Genomic DNA, 6,747 nt, shown 5'->3' with positions numbered 1-6,747 from the left:
TACCTTCTATAACCTATACATCCTATAACGTATACCTCCTATAACCTATACCTTCTATAACGTATAGTTCCAGATAACATAAAAACTTGATATGAAGTTTTTGCTTTGTACTCCGTAAAAAATTACATATAATGTAAAGTGTCAAGTAGAGACAACTTTTTATAATTCAATTTGAATGGTAACATATCGCGTCGCACTTGTGAGAAAAATATGACATAATGTTATATCTAGGTATTATGTATACAAAATATTAGCTGCACTACCCCGCGTTGCTCGGGTAATAAAAAAGTATTTGGTCAAAAAATTGATTTGTATTTAACATATAACAACATTTGTCATTTCAACTTTCAAACTGCATATCATGAGGAAAAGGTTTTGTGCAGGACAAATGATTTAAAAATAAATTTAAAACAACTTTTAAACTCATATTTCCTCATATGAAGAAAATTTTTAATGCAGGTAAAATAAATTAAAAAAAATAAAACCAATATAAAAATGTTTAGATGTAAATGTGAAATAATTAGCGAGTAATAGCTAAATTAAGTCAGTTTTGCTACGATTACAATATAAGGTCATTCGGTAATGATACAATTAATACGAACTGAGAAAACAGAATAAAAATCCTGAATATGTCGTATTAATAATAACACTTCTTGCATAGAAGTGTGTGTGTGTATAAAAAAGGTTACCATTCGACCTGAAACTATCCGTCTATACTTATATTACATGCAGAAACAAAAATTAACACTTTTGGAACAAAACTATTTGCATTCTATGCTCGACCAGTTGCGTTCTGACTGTTGCTGTGGTTTGGAACGATTTTAACTTCTGGCTGTTCAAAACATTCCACAATGTTTTCTGACCTCAACTCTTCTTCTGCACTACTGAACTAGTTGATATTAGCGTCCAAACAATGTTTCTGGCAGAGCAAAACTTTTGCGCATTAGTTTTCACACAAATAATGATAAACATTCAGCCGCATACGCGGTATGTACAACTTTTAGCTTAAAACTAGTCATTCATATACTGTCGTAAATGTCACACTTTGTCACATACATCGAAGTATCAAGACCGCGTTAAACAAATAACCACCATTAGCCTGATACAGTTATTAGTTATTTTTGTGGCGTTGCTTTCAAATTTTTAGCGAAAAACCGAAAAGCTTTGGAGTTGGAAAATAGACTTCCATACGAACAAAAACAATCAATTGTTATTTATGTAACTGAGTTATTATTAATAATACGATTTTGTGGACACGTTTCTACTGATCACTTAATATTATGGGTTTGTAAAGATCAAAGAATGTCAAAGTGGCGGTCAAATGGAGGTGGCGTTCAAATAGAGGGTGGCGTTCATTAAAGTGTGGCGCTCTATTTTTCAACCCATCTCCTATAGTGGCGGTCAGATAGAGTTGGGCGTTCAATAAGTTTGACGGTGGTTAATTACATTGATGACCATGTCATTTGCACATCATTAAAAGTGGCATATGGAGGACAACTCCCAGTTTATAAATGCAAGTAGGCCTAAACAAATGCTTCTCACATGCCCTTAATTAAAAAAACATTTTTCGATATTTTATCACTAATTTCTCTCCGGTACGTTCATGAAAGCCAAAAGCATCATAACTTACCTACTTATGGGTGACTCCATAACTCTTGGGAGTTGTTGTAATCCAAAAGCTCAGCGCTGCTTGTGTATCGTTATCAAAAAGACTGTTTAGATAACGATAGTTGTAAACATGTTAGTCAATAAAAGACTAGTAAGACTGGTGAGTGGTGGTCTGATCTATCATGTCTCATCTGCAAACAACTGGTTGGGGTCCAATTTTCAAAGAGGTCACCAGTAGTGACAAGAATGGCATCCAAGCATAAATTATTCTTCGCAACTGGGGCAACTCGAGGCCGCTTTGCTACTGAACTCAAACATGTTTATGCAGATCACAGAGCCTTTGTTCATACAGAAGTTCTTTCGAAAAACACGTACAGCCTCTACTTGCATCAAGTCAAGCAGACATCATGGGTGACATTAGAGGAGTTGCTCACTCATTATTTTTAATCAGTCTGCAAATTAGTATACAAAGTCTATAATTGATCTCAGGCATCAAAAAAGTTGTTCGACTTTTCTTTGACATTCTTTTCTCTTATCTTTTGATGCCCAACATTAAAAATTTGGTGGTAAACCTTAGTCAAGATTTGGTGAGTCAATTGAGGCAAACTGAAGGCAATTGTTCAATAAATTACCTCAACCAGCCCAGTACGTTAAGCACTCTCTATAGCCAACTCTGTTCCCAATTACTTTCAAAAAGTCATATTTTTACCACAAACTGTGTTCGAACAAACTGTCTGCCAGACAGCGACTCTGCTAGCTAAACATACATTATGAAACATCTGCTAATCAACTCTAATCACTTTCAATAACTGTTGCAAATTTTACCTTCGATGTATAAATTCGACAGTTTGAAATTCAAAATGGGTAATCGAATATTTTAAACACTAATCCTTTGCTCTGTGTTCCTTTCTTAATTATATTATACTGCATTTTGATATGGTTATCGTGAAAAGAATTCATAATCATCAGTGCTTCATAATAAGGCAGTTCTACAGTCTGCTAACCATAGTTTATACACTACATTTTAATACTTGAAGCCTTGATCAGCTCACCCTTTCTATTATCGTCATCTTCTCTAATATTATCGGAAAACGCAGCATCTTATCACCTCAAGGCATTAGCTAACAGGGTAAACCTTGCTCTCATACCGCATCATTCTTTAGAAAATCTTACGTTCTTGTTGGACAGATCCGTATAACTCTTACTGACTGGAATCATCGGAGAGCTGCGGTTAGTAGCTTTCACGTTTGAAGCACAATCGGCAAAGGCAAATCTAACATGTGACAATTGTACTCGCATTTCCATAGCATCTATGGTTTGTTTGTTTTTACAAACTTTTATCAACAAAATTTTTTATTCCAAAATTTAATTGCCTAAATTCTTGCAAAACTTGAACTCCCCCATGCACAACTACAAATGTAAGATGTAAACTAAATGAGCACAGCCTATGCATAGTCAAGAGTTGTCTACCCATACACAGCCTATGCATCGTCAAGACTTGTCTACCATATTTTTAGTAACCTGTTAATCTTGTGGCTAACATCAGAGCATCAAAGCACCCTCACGAGCTACATCTACCTTACATCTACCTTACATCGCTTCCTCTACTGTCAGATTCAGCCTTGACAGCAAACTCTGTCAGGCCTTTAGAAAACGTTTAAATATGGTGACAGCTATATGCTATATGCTCACGTAACTTCTAAACAAAAGATATTCAATACCTGGTGTTTTTCCTTCTCTGCAAAGTAAACTATCATATTATTATGCACCTTATTGGCTATATGTGATGGCAAACTTGCCTACCTAAACGTGAAGCAGTCCTCTCACATCTACTATATAAACGGCAATCGTTGTGTGTGTGTGATTGAGTGTCCGCCTTATAGATTACCTTCATTTTCGGACTATTACCCGCTACTAGGTATCTAGGGCGCATTAACGGGAATCTCCTGTTAGTACACGCCTCTATTATAGTCTATACAACCTATTCATAGTTTTTACATAGAACACGTCATATCTGGTTAGCGCGCCTCTTTACGGCGCCCAACGACATTGGTGCGTTTGAAACAGCAAAATTGCTGCCGTGTTAAAAAGCACCGTCCTGATTTCGGCGGCCTATACAGCTATACAAATGTACTAATCATTAATTAAAATCAATTAATGATTAATGAATAGTAATTTACATGCAATTAATATTTACTGCCAACGTGTACCGAGAAAGTCACGTGAACGTTGGTTTCTTGCGGTCACTGGAAAACGCAGTTCTCACCTACTAAATTTCTACATAAAAAAGGTAAGTATTTTTTAATCAATGTTGCATTGTCCATGAATTGCCACACTTACACTACATAACCTTTCACTTGCGTCCGTGTACAAATTTAGCTATCGGCCTACTGCCAACCATTTTGCCGATATTGCTTAATATGTATACGATATTTTTTCAATTTCAAACTCCATCTGTAACGTTTGTTTTGGTTATATAATTCATTTTGCCAACATGTTAACAAGCACTGCTATACAAAAAATTCGTTGTGTCTATACTTTGTGCATTTTAATTATCTGTGTAATCACAAAAATCTGAAATGGCTATAGTGTCATCGACATAAGTAGTTATTTGTTTTTTAACTCGGACGCATTTAATGAACTCGCACAAAAAATCTTCGTTTTCAAGTTGGAAACTCTCAAACGAAAATTTAAAATTAAATTTTAGGCTAATTTTATAGAGAAATCTTTGGACAACACTGTCACTGCTATAAGTCTTAAAGATCGTTGGTTATGTTATCAACGAATAATAAAATTCAGTTGCTAGCAATTGCTGGGAAAGTGGCAAAAATGTGTTTACGGCAGTCGACCATGGAAAGCGCATGAATGAGTCTACTTCGGTGAAAGGGTTGAAAACGTTGGATTTGCCACTGTTTGTGATAGTAAACATTCATTTCCTCCGGGAGCTGAGTTACTTTTACTTTTTTTTCCAGCTACAAGTACTACAGATCTACAGCTACTACAGAACTTGCACGGGCACACCGAGCGTTGCGATAGGCGACGGTGAGAAGAAAGCGAGCATTGTATATTACAAAAAAGCACACCATCTCATTCAATTTTTGAAATGTTTGAAGCAGTGCAATGCCTTCCGAAAAGCCTACTGCCCAAACGCAAGAACAGATTGATTCCCGTAGAGAAAGAGACCGAATTCGCAAAGCAGCAGCTAGACGAGCAGCAACTGCAGAGCAAACACAGCTACGCCTACAACGAAACAGAATAGCAGCTGCTAGAAGAGCAGAAACCGCCGAACAAACACAGGTACATCGAGAGCAGGCCAGAATAGATGCTGCAGCCGCTAGAAGTGCAGAAACTACTGAACCAACCCCAGCAGCGACTCAGAGCAGCCGCTACATCGGCCAGACGTGCAGAAACCTCGAAGCGGATGCAGCGGCGACAAGAACATGATGCACTAGCTACAACGGATGCTCGGTGAGCTGAATTTTCAGAGCAGATGAAACGGCGATAACAGCGAGATGCACTAACTACAGCAACTGCTACCAGGCGCCGTGTATGGACAGAAAACTTCGCACTTGACTACAGTCCTGCAACACAGTATAGGGTTGAATTTTTTATGTCCAAAAATGCTCCAGATGTAATGCCTTACGTTGGAAAGGCGAGCGGCCATATACATGTATGTAGTTTATATAGTAGATTTTATTGATAATAAATTTGATCAACAACCTCATTACTGCTGCACAGTTTGTATATACCATGTCAAAACACAAGCTATAGACCGTGAACTGGTGACAGAGAATAGAACGATTAAGTCGTGCGCATTTCACGAAAAATAACGTGCACATTTCACTAGTCTATAGCATTGTCGAATTGCCAAAGGTTTCTTTAATTAACGTAGGAGTACTGAAATCGTTTCATTTTTGCCGATTTCAAAGTAACTGACATTTTAGACACTTTTGAGTACTTTGGTATTCTAACTGATGTCCAACGCAGTGTAAGTAAAGGAAATGACGATGATATTTTTTTCTAACGATTCTTATGAGATTATTACAATATTTAATTATAAGTTTGGATGACTACGGAACAATGACTACGTAGTACAGATTTTCTAAAAATCTATAGAAATATCACAACTTCTTGAGATTGTGAGCTATGACGTTTTGAAATGTAAACAAAATTGTGCATTGGTTTTATATTATTATTATATTAATAATATTGGTTATTCTAATAATATCAGTGCATTTTACTTCTAATATTGGCCAATATTGCATTTCTCCTATTGCAGGGGGAGAGATATAAACATACAATCTTTTCCTTTCATTATTGCTGTTTGTTGCATATAATAACACCCACACCCAGTAAACTACAGCTACCATTGCAGTTATCCTATTGCACTGCAGTGCCATTTGACTGCTAATATTGCATTTCTCAACCATCAGTACCCTTTCTTTTTTCCAATATCACTTTGGTCGTGAGCTGTATGACAGTGGAATTTCTAGTAATATAATAATATAGTGTTGACAGTTCATTTGGAAAATAAAAATTTTAAAATTTCAAGTCATAACTCTATTTTTTTAGTGATTTTAATACAATTTATGAATTTAATAGTTTAAATTATTAGCCAGTGAATGCATCAAGTGACAAGTCTTGATAGCCTAGTTCCTACGGCCAACAACCTTGATGATGACTTCAGCATTAGAATTATGTGTTTAGGCACCAGAAGCAGCTTCGTTAAGCCATGCGAAAAGCCAGTTTAACCAGCAATTCTTGACACTATGGTAAGATTAAGCCATAACTGCCTAATAGGATGAAATGACGATAAGTTAGTAAAAATAACAAAATATTTAGACTATTGTCAGCAGGTGTCAGCAGGTGTAGGTAAACAACAATAACATTCATCAGCAGCCAGTACAACAGTTGATTGCCACCTGTATAAAAACCATATAAAAAATGATGGAATCAGCACACATGCTTTCGAGTCTAAGAATTGTAAAACATACACGCAGGTGACAGGTGCAACAGGTGGTGTGGCAGGTGTGACAAACATAACAAACATTGAAGCTTTATTAGACAAACATCTTAGATAAAAATACCCATAAAAAGTGATGTATATGTATTTTACTGCACTTGAACTCTCAACTAAAA

This window comes from Watersipora subatra, chromosome 9, assembly GCF_963576615.1.
Source record: "Watersipora subatra chromosome 9, tzWatSuba1.1, whole genome shotgun sequence".
NCBI classification, from domain to species: Eukaryota; Metazoa; Bryozoa; class Gymnolaemata; order Cheilostomatida; family Watersiporidae; genus Watersipora; species Watersipora subatra.
The sequence above is the reverse complement of the archived record's forward strand: the minus strand, read 5'-3'. Positions refer to the sequence as shown.